The following is a 14,597-nucleotide window of genomic DNA, read 5'->3' as shown; positions in this document are numbered from 1 at the left end:
CCCGAAGGACACTTCCATTGACAAGTGGACACCAGGCGCGACCACGGGGTTTCGAACCCCCCCCCCCCCAAACAAGTATTTTCCACACCCCTCAACCATTTTAACAAGTATTGGCGTGTGAAACCCTAACCTTAACAAGCATTGGGAACAAAACGGGACCCTTGACAAGTATTTCATGAATTGACCCCCTAAACAAGTACAGCGATATTTTGATCGTGTATGTGACAGACGTCCACTTTACCTTTACTTACTTTGGGTTTTGTACTTCCCACACCTCGCTTAAATCGGACTCTCAATACGTAGTGTAGGGGCAAAAAGTATGTCCTTTACAATGAATTTTAGTCCTTTTTTACTACCCTCGTAAATTCGACCGTAAATACGTACGTAGCTTTCCTAGCGAAATACATACCTCCTTTTCAGTATTTTATCATTTTGTTATTACGCTACGTACGTAACGTGCCCAGTGATTTTCCACAGGGGGGGGGGGGAGTTGACAAGCAAAAAAAAAGGTCTGCAATCACAAATAAAGGATTTCGGTACGAAATTAAACGTCCAATAAATCAAATCCTGTATGCTGATTGGTTTAAATAGCATCATGTCAATGATGGAATAGTCGACTATTCATGATGGCGCAAGCACTAACGCGTTCCGTGCACTGCAGAAAAGGTAGGTCAGTCAGCGCAGCTGGTTTGATTCAGATTAAAAAAAAAAGATAAACTAAGAGTACAAGAATTGGATTATCAAGATCTAGATATAAAACAAATATACATGGGCCCTGCTGTACAAAGAGTTACGATTGATCCGATCAATCGCAACTATGGACGGCCAGCAACGTCAACATCTATGCATGTTTGTTCAAATATTTTCTAGCTGTGATGTATATTCATGCATACATTGTTTTCTTGAAAATTCACTGCGCTTCTCTTTGCATGAAAAGGACATTGTGCAAGTTTTTCGTAAGTAATTATGACACTAATGGATATCCATAGTTACGATTGATTGGATCAATCGTACAATCGTAACTCTTTGTACAACAGGGCCCAGGTGGGTGTTTCATAAAGCTGTTCGTAAGTTAAGAACGACTGGTGATCCTTTCTTGTAAATGGTATACACCAAAGTGTTCATTGGCGATGGTTTAGCGCGTAAGAAAGGTTCACCAGTCGTTCTTAAAGTCGCTCTTAACTTACGAACAGCTTTATGAAACGACCCCAGGCCTTTGTTTCGAAACTACATGTATATTCATCCTCGGTTGTACTGGCATAATTAATATATTCTCCCTCGGGACGATTCCCGCTATTCTTACTCAAAGCCTGGTATATTTGTGTAGTAACTTACAAAGGTAAAACATGACGAGTCACATGGTAACATTATTTTAATATAACAACGTACCGTGACGTGCTTGTGATGACAGATTCAGGTTCTTTCGTGTCCATTGCTCCCACGTCCTGTACCTCGGAGAAATCTCAATATTCGCTAAATTTAAGACCAAAAAAATCAAGAATTAATCGAGTTCTAGAGAGGAATGGGTGTTTCACAAAGATTGAAGTATTACCCAGAGTCAAACGCCAACGCGCAACTGAAATTTAAGTCGTTTGGGTTTTTTGACCCGGCCCGGATATGTCACACATTATCAATACACAATAAGTACGAGAAACGCTGCAATCATCTAAAATGATGAATTCACAAGTTTGGGAGGGAAGAATTGGTTTAAAAAGCAGATGTGAAAAAGACAGAACTAAATCACTAGCTTAAAAGAAACAGACAAATAAAAAAAACGTTAAAAACATAATATAGATAACATAGATAACAGGGGAAGAAAGCAAAATACAGGGGGAAGGGATTAAAATGAAAAAGGACGCGGAGAAAATAAGTAGAAGTTTCATGGTTCATAATAGTTTGCATAGGAGGGTATGTAGCGAAGAGATTTTATTGATGTTTTGCGTCATTCTCAAACATGTCAAAAGAGAACAAATTAAATAGCTTAAATGACAGATTTTTTAAAGCAGGTATTTCTGCATTTATTAGTAATAATAAATCATAATTACAATGATATAACATCAAACATACATAATGATCAAATTACAAAGGTGAAAATTGACTAGATACAGACATAATTCATGTAAACAATAACAAATAAATTTAAATAAAGAGGCCAGCTATCGTAAGCTGGTAAGCTGAAAGCTTGAAATAATAGCAGCCAGGGGAAAAGAGAACGCTACATGAAAACCATAGACGACATTCGGATTCGGAATCAATATCACGAAAATCAATGTTTTCGTAAATTAACTAAAGCTAATTTGATCAGCCGCTGCCCACATCCATGATTTCTCTGACAAAAATGCTAAATATGAACACTCTGCCAGAACTCTGTAACAGGAAGCTTTGCAATTAATAATGTGACTATTTTTACCATTGATCAAACAAATAATTATACTTGCTTATATAGCGCTTAATACTTACTTTACTTTGTCAGAAGTCTCTAAGCGCTCTACAGTATATGCAGCTTTAGCAGAGCAGCTATTACTCGCGCTGCATTTCAAGGAATAAATTCTTGCCAGGTACCCATTGGCGGCGGAAGCCAACAAAATTAGGAGGGGTCCACCTAAATTTTTGTGATGGACACAGGTTAAAAAATTTGACAAGCAAAAAAAAAAGTTATCAACTAAAATTTGAGAGGGGACCGCCCCCACCTCAAATTTAGGGGGGATCTGTCCCCTCCCCCCGCTTCCGCCGCCTATGCAGGTACCCAGTGGGTTGAGTGCAGCACATTATGGATCAATTTCTTGCTGAAGGAAATTACGCCATGGTTGGGATTCGAACCCAGGACCCTCAAAGTCCGGAGACTAATCCACTGGGCCACAACGCTCTACAGTAAAAAAAGTAAACAAAGTAAAAAGGCCGTTTGAAATTTTATACAACGCTATTCAGGCCTATTATATAAACCTTGATAATTAAAGGCCAAGTCCACCCCCCCCCCAAAAAAAAAAATGTTGATTTGAATAAAAAGAGAAATATCAAACTTACATAACGCTGAAAATTTCATTAAAATCGGATATAAAATAAGAAAGTTATAACATTTTAAAGTTTCGCTTATTTTTCACAAAACAGCTAGTGATGTGCACAACTCAGTGCCATGCAAATGAGACAGTCAATGGTGTCCCCAACTCACTATTTCTTTTGTTTATTACTGTTTGAATTATACAATATTTAACTTTTACAAATTTGACAATAAGGACCAACTTTATTGAACCATAAAGTAGTAAACAATGCTAATTCCACATATATAGAGAAGAATTCATCGTTGTTTCACTTGACGATGAGGAGAAAATTAGAATACTTCATATATGATAAAATACAAAAGAAATAATGAGTGGATAACATCAGTCTCCTCATTTGCATACCAACCAGGATGTGCATATAACTGTTTTGTGAATTAAGTCCAGAACGTATATAAAAAAATCTGCTCGAGCTGATCGCGCTCGCACTAATTATTTTAGACAAGACCAATATGGGGAGAATTTGAGTTCAAGAAGCATTTTGGGGTAAAAGTTGGGAACCGATCAATTTCATTGTGCTAAATCTGATAAGACCGGTTCCCAAGCCAATTTTTCATGTTTTGACCACCTAATTTGCATAAACAATATTCTTTTATAATATTCGCTTTCACCGATATGGATACTGCAAAATCCTACATACATAACAATGTACCATTCAGGAAAATTTGTTATTTCTGTTTGCTGCTAATTAATTATGCAAATTTATGCATATTTTGCAAAATGTGCTATAATTTGATAATTACACCTCAAAAAATTATTATTCTGAGTACAAATATAATTTGTATCATTATGATAACTGTTTGGCCCCTAAATATAATATTTAAGTCCAGTTTTATATGTATTTTATCATTCTTTGATTTTTTTTATGTTCTTGTATTTTTTGCCATTTTCTTTGTATATGCTTGATATGAGATCTTGAAAAAACTAGTATCAATGGCAGACAAATATCAAGCTTCAATCATTGAATCATTTGATAAACTTCTTTTGCCACAACTGTTAATTGTACTCAGGAACAAATACACACACATGCTCCCACTCCCACACCTGTATATAGAAAGTAATATACTTGCAAGGTATATTATACATGCCCAATGTAAAGCAAATTGATGCTGATCCTATAATCATGACAATTAACAAATTCAATGAACCCGTCAGAAAAGAAAGGTTTAGAAGTTAGAAAACCTGTAATCATGCTGGAATTAGATTTCTTGAAATATTTATATTAAAATGTCTTATATATCCTTTGTAATTAGATAACAGACCCAATAATCAATGATGTTTAATGATTTTTTTGTCAGTGTAGTTTATCAATCGGATTTAAGTATCAGTACATTGTTAACATCCTTGTAGCAAAATTATATATTTGATTCGTCTCCATCAGAACGGCAACCATTACAGTTAACATAAGAAGAATTTGTAATAAAGGCAAAGGGTCTATATTACCGGATCACTTACTCGTTTTTTTAATCATTACCGATATATTTATTTCCTCTGAGTCAACCATCAAAGTAATAACTGAAAACCACAACTTCTATCCAATCCTTGCCATTGAAGATTCTTTGCCAAACGATACTGAATACAGAAGAGGAAATGATAAAAAATAGGGGGCTAAACACAGATTAGCTCCATGGTAAAAACATGGGCAAAACAAGGTTTCCAGCTGCCCAGTCACTGCCCGATGCAGAACAAATTTTCACACTGCCTTCTATGGTTGAAAAGTGCTAGGGATGCCTGATGAAGGTAAACCAGCATGGAGACAGTTTGCAGAAGTCCAGTCTAGAGGTTATCTGGTCATGGATGATATTTTCCGCACCACCTCATGTAAGACAGTGTCTGATCTCAGCAATTCTGTGAAGCTGGTAATATGCAGATTGGCAGACATGTGGTGTGAGTTTCTTCATGCTCATTGTTCTATCAAAGACTACGCCAAGATATCTAGCCTTGAATACTGGAGATATATAGCTTCCTCACCTATTAAGACTGGAGTTGTACTCATAATAATTATACGGAGATGACAGAACAAGTTACTTCACTTTTAATCGTTAAGCTTTAAGAAGTTGACCTTCATCCAACATCGAATCCTCAGTGGCAGCACCAACAACAGCAGCTGCACGAACATCTGTATCTTTAACTTTTGGATCAAAAGTGAGGTATACAGCTGGATGTCATCAGCATAGAAGTGTACACCAAGACCAAGTTGCCACATTATAGAGCCAAGGGGAGTGGTGTACAGATTGAAGACCAAGGGACCAAGGACAGACTCCCAAGGAACTCCATAGCAAAGGATAGTTACAGGAGACTGCATGTCAGTGATGAATACAGCTCGTCCTCCTGTTGGCAATGTAAAGGGAAAGCCATTGGAGTGCAGAATCATCAATTCCAAAACAGACTGTCAGTCTCCCAAGAAGAATGACATGTTCAGTGGTAGCAAAACCGGTTGACAAGTCAAACATAACTTAGGCAACTGCTTTCTTCATAGAAAGAGATCTCCTGGCTCTACAAAGAAATTCTTGACCTACATGTAGACTTTGATGGTGATAACTCAGACTCGCATGCAGCCTATCAGAGCTGGGTCAGCTATTGGATGCTGCTGGGTTTAATACCGATCAAAAGAAGTGGATTAATAATAACCTACATGAACACCAAACATGTCAGGAACCCACCATCCTCTGAAAGATATCTTCGTTATCAATTAGAAATAATACATCTTATGATGATATGAATATGTGAGAATATTAGAAGTTCGATAAATGGCCAAGGGGACATTACACAATTCACTGCGGTATTGAAAGGTGCACTCCTAGCATTTTAACACCTGAAACAAGATCTGGTCAGACAGCAGATTATCTCTCAAGACAAAAGTTTAGATTTTCTCTATGGATCTGTGACACAAGAATCGGACATATCTCAAGAACACAAACACGATGACTTCGATACCAACTGCCTCCGCAGAACACTTGTGCTAAATTGATTTGATTTCAACAATTTTATAATATGAGGCTGCCCTATCAATCAAGCCATCCAATGGAACAACAGCTCGATGATAACTGACATTGATCATTCAACACCCCCGAAGGTGTATCAAGCTGGGGGAAGCCGGATGCCTCTTAGTTGGATGAAGCGGCAATCATTGATAGGACAGGTGCAGTACTGCAGCATTGGAAAAGATTTATTATGGAGATGCACATGTAATCAGTTAATGAAGTCCAATTATCAAAAATTGTTATTAAAAGGACATGCAGTGACTGATTATTCGTTGTGGAATTTTAGAACACCATAGTCTGGCTTTAAATCATTTAAAACGGTCTAATTGATAGGCAAAATGAGACATTAGATGGTTTATAAATATGTGGGTTCAGTTCTGAGAATTTTTTTTTCAAAATTGGAACAATTTGACAAGCATAATGGAGAACGCACTAGACATTTCAATTTCAGCAGACTGTTTTCACTTCATTTTGCTAAAGAAAAGCACACTGAATGTATATATACAGTGCGTATCAAAAAAAGTTTACACTTTGAAAAAATCCTGTAAAATTATACATTTTTAATATCCTGAAGATTTTTCCACACTTTAACATTTTGAAAAGTTAGTAAAAAAATGATTTGCGCAGAACTTTGAAATAGTTATGCGGATAAAAGTAGACCTTAATAATTTAAGAACATGTGGAATTTAGCTAGGAAAAGGATTTGAAGATATCTTTTGCCTTTTTAAACTTGTTTCCTTGCCAAATAAACTTCGAAGAGTGCATTGCGCCCCACCCCACTTACCCACACACCGAGGCCATGCATTGTGACGATATTTGCTTTAAAATGAGCTGTAATTTACATGAAATGGCTAAGGCTTGATTTTCATTTTGGTAATCATTGTCAAGCTTGGGAAAAGTGTAGAGAAACAAGTATTAAATGAAAAATGAAATGTAAACCCACTTTAAATGATAAAAACTAGTTGAAAAATGCTAGAGATGTCTGAAATAATTTTTTTTTAAGATTCAGTTATGTCCTAAGATCCAGCTGGCACAAAAAGGGTAAAGGTTATGCTTACTAAGTGTTGAAATGTCAATTTGGGCGGCAAAATTGTTACAAGATGCTCGAATGTATTCATTTTATTTCAATTGACTAAAAGTGCAAGGGAAATGTATGAGAAATGTGTCGCAGGGTAAGTTTGATTTCATCCTTTCCACTTAAAGGACAAAGTCCACCCCAACAAAAACTTGATTTGAATAAAAAGCGAAAAATTCAACAAGCATGACACTGAAAATTTCATCAAAATCGGATGTCAAATAAGAAAGTTATGGCATTTTAAAGTTTCGCTTATTTTCAACAAAATAGTTATATGAACGAGCCAGTTACATCCAAATGAGAGAGTTGATGACATCACTCACTCACTATTTCTTTTGTATTTTATTATATGAAATATGAAATATTTTCATTTTCTCGTCATTGTCATGTGAAATGAAGTTTCTTTCCTCCATGAACATGTGGAATTCCATTATTTTAACATTTTGTGCTTCAGGCAATGAGGTCCTAATAATCAAATTCGTAAAAATTGAAATATTGTATAATTCAAACAATAAAAAACAAAAAAAAATAGTGAGTGAGTGACGTCATCGTCTCTCTCATTTGGATGTAACTGGCTCGTTCATATAACTATTTTGTTGAAAATAAGCGAAACTTTGAAATGTCATAACTTTCTTATTTTACATCGGATTTTGATGAAATTTTCAGCATTGTGCTTGTCTGAATATTCTGTATTGAATTAAATCAACATTTTTCTGAGGTGGACTTGACCTTTAACACAGCGTGGAAACAAGCATTTCTGCGCAGATTCCTGCGAGCTTTAAAAACATTGACAGTGCTCACTCAAGTGTAACGATCTGTCAAAACTTTTACATTCATTGGATAGATGAGACCCAAACCTAAGATTATATGTAAAAAATAATAACATGTTGTATATATTTTAATTCCCAGGTCTTTTTCAAAGTGTAAACTTTTTTTGATACGCACTGTATATATATACACAACAAAAAAAGTAAGTCCCCACTAAATCAAATTGCTGTAACTTTTGAACCGAATTAGTTTGAGATATGATATTTCCTAGGTGGTTTTCTGCACTCATTAAGCAACTCTTGTGGAAAAATGAAATCGATTGGTTGAGTCATGCATGAGTAATTAAAGATTGAATTAGAAATGACCATTTTTAAAAGTCACAAGAGTTGTTTTTCATTTTTTTTCAAATACAAAGTTGGGCAAAAGTTGTTTTCAGGTAAATTTGATGGTGTTATGCTGTTTTACTATCCATCATTTAACCACTTCAGACCAGATTTTGATATCGTATGTTCATGGTTGAGTGAGCACAATGTATTGCAGGGGCTGCGAAAGCGGGGGGGGGGGGCTTCAGCTCCAACTTTTTTCCAAAAGCATGTACAAAAATGTAAAAATTACCATACGATTTTGATTTTTTTGCATGATCACCCCCTCACTTTTGGCTCAGTAACCCCCCCCCCCACTTTGCTTTGAAAACCGTTCCGTGGCCTCTGAATTGTGACTTATCATCATAGGGGTTTATGGTAGTATCCTCTACATCTTGTTAGATCATGTTAAAATTTGAAAATGTTGGTGGCTCCCCCGAATATAGACCCCTTTCCCATTTTAAAATTCTGGATCCACCACTAATTTGTCCATACATTCAACTGATTCTCAGAAATTGCTAGGAAAAGAATAAATTTATGCAGTATAGTATTCATTCCTAAGTTTTCCATTGTGCTCGCTCAACCATGAAAATGTTTAAATTTCGGAAAGTTTGTGGTGATAGAAAGGATGGATGATAAAACAACAGGAATTAAAGTCACATTTGAAACCGAATTTCCCCCCAATAATCACTTTATTACCCATTAAAATGCGTCTGTGACATTGAAAATACCAATTTTCCCACTTTGATGCGTGCTCACTCATCCATAAATAAACAAAACGATTTCATTTCTGCACAGAATTTTGCCCATAGGTTGATAAACATTTCTGCCAAACGACATTGCTAAAGACAGCCTTGAAAAAAAGTTCCACCATATTGAATAAGGGGGTTACTTATTCGTAAACATATGCACCCATAATGTACACAAGTCTATGAGAGAGGAAGTCAAAATTTTGAAATGAGGGTTTGTTTCATGGATGGTTTTTGTTATTTCTGCCAACAGTTATTTCATGAAACTTCGCACATGGCTTCAGAGTAACACTATCCAAAAGGTGCACACACCAAAATAACCATTCGATACGGCACAGAGTGGGGCCAAGGCCTTGAACTTTCTTCTCATTTGCATAATTTTCGAGTATTGTGTGCTCACTGATGCATTAAACATCAACAAAAATCAAGTCAAATGAACTATGCAAGGAGGTTTGTGACAGATATCCATGGTTACAAATTGCATTTTTTCCAATAACGTAAAAAAGAGCTAATCACATTCCACATGTTCATTCAAGCGTGAATGTTAAATTAAACGCCTTTGAATCATTGAAGCATGTTAATTGGTCATGAACACAACGAAAAAGTTGAGAAAAGATAATTTTCAGTTACCAAAATGAAACAATACTTACCTATGATATTTGAAAATCGTATTTTTTGTTTTTAATAAATGTTCATTGAACCGTGAAACGATGAATATTGTTGAAGAAACTCTTCACAAAAATAAATGTCATCATATTCTATCATTTTTATTGATAGAAACGTGTAAAATATCAAATTTTAGCAAATTTGGACTTGTGTTTATTCAACCGTGAAATTTAGCCAAAAAGTTGTATCGTCTTTTAGTAAGTACCTGTTATAAGCCTTCTGACTATTTTTCATCATGAGAATGTGGAATAAGTTCCAATAAAATAGAATCAAAGTCATGATATTTGGCTTGTGACTTTTGAAAAGTGACATTTTGCCTTCTGACGGTGCTCACTGAAGCATGACGTAAAATACGGCCATAACATTTACTCAGAGGGTAGCTTATAAAATTACCTAGACGCTCATGTAAAAATATATTAAAAACTCGCATTGGTTTGGAAATTATTGATGTTTGTTTAAGGGGGGACTTACTTTTTTGTTGTGTATATATGATGTATGATGTATGTGTAATGAGATTCTGTTGGTCGGGGAACATAACTACTCCAAAGGATATTAAATGCGATTAAATTTGATAATCCATCATCTAAAACTGTAAATACGAATGAATTGATTGATATCATAATAAAAAAAAAACATTTTATATTAAAATATTTAAGCAATTAATAGTGAAATTCGCTTGAATACAGATAGGTTCATGAAATTCGTTGGATCACCACCAGTGTGCTTTTAAAATGCGAAGGCCCTCCCTGCAGGAATTTACCTTTGTATGCAGATGTGAGTGTGGGAGTCGGTGCATCTGTTAATGCCCATGGATATATACGAATACAAACACGTAAAAATCATTGAAACTTATTATTGTCTGCCATTGATAATCAATGCTTTGACAGATTTCATGACAAAACATGCACGAAACAAAAGGTACAAAATACAAAGAAATACATAAGAAATTCAAAAGCAATAATATACAGATATTGCCTACCTAGAGTTTGAATATAACATTTCCTCTCCCCGATGGAGTTATATTTTTCCCAAGGGAATATATTTCGCCCGAAGCGCGCAGCGCTGAGGGAAAATATTATCCCGAGGGAAAAATATAGCTTCGGAGGGGAGTTGAAATGTTATTTATTAAAACGATGGACCAGGCAATTATAAGAATAAAGCTAATAAGTGACTTTCATCTGTATATGCGTGTGTGTGTGTGTGGGCCCGGGGGTCCCTTGCAGTTGTGTGTGTATGTGAAAGAACAAGGGAAAACTCAATTGTGCCCCCCCCCACGTTAATTTGTGGAGAGATTTCAGCCCGTGTCAGCACCCCCACTGAGAAAAAAGTGGTTCCCAGGGCCATGTTTTTGTCGAAAGTTGGTTGACCGGGGACAGCAGCGTCTGTTACGATCTTATAAGCGTATCGTCCTTATAGTGTAACTCGCCGGGTAAGTTCGCGTTAAAGTGTTCTATTGCAATTTATATAATGTACGAGCGCACAGTGAATAGGGAGTTTATGCGAGATAATCACTTCAGTACAAAATATTCAAGCACAAACACTTTGTATGTTTCCTTTTCCAACAATTTAAGTTTCGTTTTGGGTGGGGGGGTTGTAGTCCGTTCTAGAAGAACACATCTTTCTCATCACAAAATAAGAGATCTAAGACATAGTATAATAACCTGGTAAAAAACTGCAGCATATTTTGCATTTCGAGCTAGTCATAGGCGATCGTGTATGTATGCATGCAGTGGATCCTATGTCTGTGTGCATCCGGTGCGTTGGTTTCAGGTTGGTAAACAAACAAATGGCACCAGACAACACAGAGGCAGTGCGCGCACTTACTGGACATATTTTCAATAAGCTAGGGAGTGAGTTACACTATAGCAGGAGTTCACAGTTTAACACCGTAACAAGCGTCGCGCTATCTCGTCACTCTGGACGACATATTTGCAGTTATTTGTCCGGTGCAGAACTTTGGATGGTCTGGGCCTTGTTGTACAAAGAGTTACGATTGATCAGATCAATCGCAACTATGGACGGCCAGCAACGCCAACAACTATTATGCATGTCTGTTCAAAATATTTTCTAGCTGTGATGTATATTCATGCATTCAGTGTTTTCTTGAAAATTCACTGCGCTTCTCTTTGCATAAAAAGAACATTGTGCAAATTTTTCATTAAAAAAATTATGACATTGATGGATTTCCATAGAGTTATGATCGTTCGGATCAATGGTAACTCTTTGTACAACAGGTCCCTGCTGTCCAGGTCGACCAACTTTTGACAATTATCCTCCCAGCTTTCCTTTGTGATTTGACTTGCATTTTCAAAAGGAATTGGTGCGTTGCAAAGAGTGGCCCGCCGTAGTAAATGCAAAACTTCTCTATTGTTTAGTTTGATACTTTTTTTTCATACTGTTTTATTCTGATTCCATGAACAAAAATATAACATTTCAATTTAACATTTCAATTTAACATTTCAAAACACATAAAATAATATTTTACATTTCATATTTTGACTTTTTTCACTAACTTAATACAAGCATAAATCATATATAACTTAAAGGAGAAACAATGAAATCATTTATAAGATCAGATACGCATAGGATACGCATTTCGATCATGGTAACACACAAACACGCACACGCACACACACACATACACAAAATGCTCAGAATTTTCAAGGTATGAATACACGAAATAATCATGAAATGTAATTTGAAACCCCCTATATGCTCAAAGTGTCACTTTATGAGTTTATCTTCCATGTTACAATTCTGATATTTCCGGCTGTGTGTTATATCACATTTTACACAAGCATTATCAGAAATTATTTTAAGCTGGCAATGAACGTTTAATGAGTCGTGACAATTCCAGGAAATTAAACCGAAAATCGTTTGAAGAGACAAAGTGTAATGTAAGCTTGATACCCTTTCCCACGTATACTTCGATTAGACACAATGGCCCGCATTCTGAAGTTGGGTTTAACTCAAACTCAGGTTCAGAGTGGTGGTTTAAGCATGGACAGCCAATTGTTATATAATCACTAACAGTAGAGATATCATACTTGAGCTCATTCGGCTCTCAAATCATTCATAATTGTGTAGGAAGTGTAAATAGATGATTGTCTTCACCATCGATGAATCAGGAAATAGCACAGTGAGCATATATAAGAAGCATACAACTTATAACAATTTTGATACTTTTGGCTTCCCATACTTAAACCACAACTTTAAACCTGAGTTTAAGTTAAACCCGACTTCAGAATACGGGCCTCTAACTGCAGGTAAATTTCAGACGATTATACGTTCTAGTATGAGTGTTTATATATAAATAAATAAATGAATAAATAAATAAATAAATAAGAATGTTACCAAAATAAAACGATATGACCTACCTATAGGAGTCCTAAATACAAGCGGAAGGGTCATTCCACCAACCACAAATAATAGTGTAAATACTGCGAATATCTTTCGATTTGAACACATTCTCCCTAATTCTGGTATCGAAATATTTGCCATGGATATTAGCAATTCAGAGTTTGATATTCCTCCTTTGAGATGTCGGAAATGCATGCCACTGCGCAGATGAATGAAGAAACATCTGGATTATTCCAACTACTATAAAGGCTTTTTCCAGACACTGCGGATCCAGGGGGGGGGGGGGGGGGGGGGGCACGAACCGGATGTGCCTGTATGAGAGCCACAATCACATTTCTTAAAGTGCCGTTCTAACACAAATGTGCCCCCCCCCCCTTGAAAGTCACGCAATACATTATTCTTTCCTTCATACACAAGTGAGGACCTTTCTCTTTCTCTCTCACACTCTCTCTCTCTCTTTGTCTCTTTTGCTTGTCAATTTTTACATGGACGAAATGATCTTCAATTTTAGGTAAAAACCTTTGTTTTTCTCGTCAAATTTTTGTCGGGAAATGTGTCCCCCCCCCCCTTAGAAATCCTGGATCCGCCGCTAGTTTGTCATTGATGTCGCCGTTATACAGTATTATTCGGCCATGCTAGATCGATTAATTACTTGACAAACAATAAACCATGTATTCGAACTAGATCGACCCCGATAATGAATCATATATATACATATATAAATATGTATGTATATATATATATATATATATATATATATATATATATATATATATATATATATATATATATATATATATATAAAATAAAAGGTATAGTAAATGCCGTAGAAATAAAATCATAGATTTTAAAAGGAGCATATCTCTAAAAAATGAAAGGTAAAGTCACACTCTTACCTTACTTTTACCTTTCATTTTTTATAGCTATGCTCCTTTTAAAATCTATGATTTTATTTCTACGGCATTTACTATACCTTTTATGATTATTTTATTCCATATGCCGAAGCAGACTATTTCTATATATATATATATATATATATATATATATATATATACATATACATATATATATATATATATATATATATATACATATATATATATATATATATAAGGCTTATTTGCATATATATATATATATAATAATAATAATAATGCTCGATTCTTGTAAAGCGCATCACACATAGCATAGCATGTCCCTGTGCGCTTAAAGAAGAAATAGTGTAAGGTAAGAATAAAGTAATCAAGATATTTATATTGGACCATTAGTTCAAATTTGATATTTTATGCATTGAATAGATATGTTTTGAGGGATCTCCTGAATGTACATAAATCACTTTGATATCTCATTTAAGCCTTATATAAAAAGTGCGAGCACGAACAGAATTTTTTAATATACGTTTTGGTCTGATAAAAAAAAAGAATCTGCTTAAGGCAGCTTGTTGGCCATGAATATACTTCAACTATCAAAGAACTGATAATTCGAAATTTGAACTTGAAAATGGGACACTCCATTTACATTTTTTATATCATGAAAAGGATGAGTAATTAAAATTTTTCCTACATTAATTATTGCGA

This window comes from Lytechinus variegatus, chromosome 19, assembly GCF_018143015.1.
Source record: "Lytechinus variegatus isolate NC3 chromosome 19, Lvar_3.0, whole genome shotgun sequence".
NCBI classification, from domain to species: Eukaryota; Metazoa; Echinodermata; class Echinoidea; order Temnopleuroida; family Toxopneustidae; genus Lytechinus; species Lytechinus variegatus.
The sequence above is the reverse complement of the archived record's forward strand: the minus strand, read 5'-3'. Positions refer to the sequence as shown.